The 1,720-nt window shown below is 40.3% G+C and overlaps 1 protein-coding gene across 1 annotated transcript in view; it reads left to right on the top strand.

Moving 5' to 3' along the window:
* The window catches only part of RBPJ (recombination signal binding protein for immunoglobulin kappa J region), a 192,664-nt gene that overhangs the window by 27,724 nt on the left and 163,220 nt on the right, over positions 1-1,720 (top strand). The gene's annotated exons all lie outside the window — the stretch shown is intronic.

The following is a 1,720-nucleotide window of genomic DNA, read 5'->3' on the forward strand; positions in this document are numbered from 1 at the left end:
TAGGTTGGACTAGGTGGTCTCTGAGAGTCTATAATTCTGTGAAATAACTGAGGAGTCCAACCCATGTCTCCAGATTCTAGTCATAGTGCCCTTTGCTCTCTAACACACGCCCTTCAAGTGTCAAGATTTCAGTCTAGACCTCTTTCTGCCAGTACCAAGTTCTGGGGTTATCGAGAAGCCCCTTCCCCTTTTCCTGACTTTAGTGGATTTCAGGAAGGGGCCGAGTTCTGTCCCTGACCTTCTCTGACAAGGTGGCCCCAAACACCCACTTGAGCATCATCAGTTCCTATGACCCAGCTTCGATTCTGGGCATCGGGTGATGCAAACAGAGAATGGAGCAAATGAAATTTTCACTTCCTGCGAAAGATAACTCTAGAAAATATCCTCCAGGGAAATTGTCTCCCCCTCAGAATAAATGCATCCTGGGCTGTAATATGAATCACAAGTCTACTGACAGCTCCCTAGCTTCAAGAAACCAACCGCAAATTTCTTTGAAAAGAGACCCTTTGACCCTTTTGTGCTACTTTTTGCCTAGTCATATAGTCCTGGATTATTAATATCTCCTTTGCTATTTATGAGTAAGAGAGTTTGGATATTATTTTCAGGGTACAAAAATGTGGTACTGAATGGAAAAGTCTGGGAGCCCTATTGAAGTTAGATGTGCAATAGCTTCCAGGTGCAAAACCCCAAACACAACAATTTATGAGTTATTGGTCCCCGCGTTTCTGAAAATAACTCAGCATTTTTCCAGGTGCAATCCAGACCAACCAGTAAGTGCACCAGGTACATGTCCAGAGGTCTCCTCCCTTTGTGACACTGAGCTTATTAGAAAGTGGAAGACAAAGTGGTTTCTACCCACAGAAACCCTGTAGTCTAGCATGAGTTGTGAGCCATTTTTAGATACACAAAACCCCCCTGGCCACCTTGTCTATCCTTCTGCTAAAGCTTTGGAGTTTAACTCCTGCCCCAGTAGTGTACTACCTGTATAGTACTTGTGGGGTAAGGATTAATGTCATCCTTAGGATCAAGACCTGCTGACCCAGGAGCCTCATTCTGCCAGGCTTTGTTCTCCAATAGAGCGTTCAGTATTAGAGTTCATATGAAAGAATAATGTCTCCATTTAGGCAAGAATGAATTGGCTTAGATGGCTTCCCAGCTCCCTCCCATCTCTCCCATTCTGTGATTCTATATATAATTATTCTCTCTGTATATACTTATGTATATACTTATACATATACACACACAGGATTATTCTGTGTATACAGAAATTATATCTAAAAATTCTGTGATTCTATATATAATTTTTATATAATTTCTATCTATATTTTTATATAATTTCTATTTCCATTTTACATAATTTCTATGTGGAAGAATGGTTAAGTACAAGAATATCATCTCAGCTCCCCCAGTGATTTGTCCAGGTCATTCTGAATAAATCAAGGTGTCTGAGCCTCAGAATATTTACATCTACAAATGAAGGGATACCTGACCAGGGATTCTTAGTTTGGGAGAGGGGGAGGCTGTAAACCTTTAAAAGATAGATATTTTGATAACTATATTTCAGTATAATTGGTTTTCTTTGCAATCCAGTGTTTTTATTTTATACATTTAAGAACACTAACTGAGAAGGGATCTTAAGGCTTCACCAGACTTGCAAGGAGTCCAAAATGACGGCCCCCAGCATGAGATGTTTTCTAAGGTTCTTTTTTGCCTTTAGTGG

The sequence above is a fragment of the Sarcophilus harrisii genome, chromosome 6, assembly GCF_902635505.1.
Source record: "Sarcophilus harrisii chromosome 6, mSarHar1.11, whole genome shotgun sequence".
NCBI classification, from domain to species: Eukaryota; Metazoa; Chordata; class Mammalia; order Dasyuromorphia; family Dasyuridae; genus Sarcophilus; species Sarcophilus harrisii.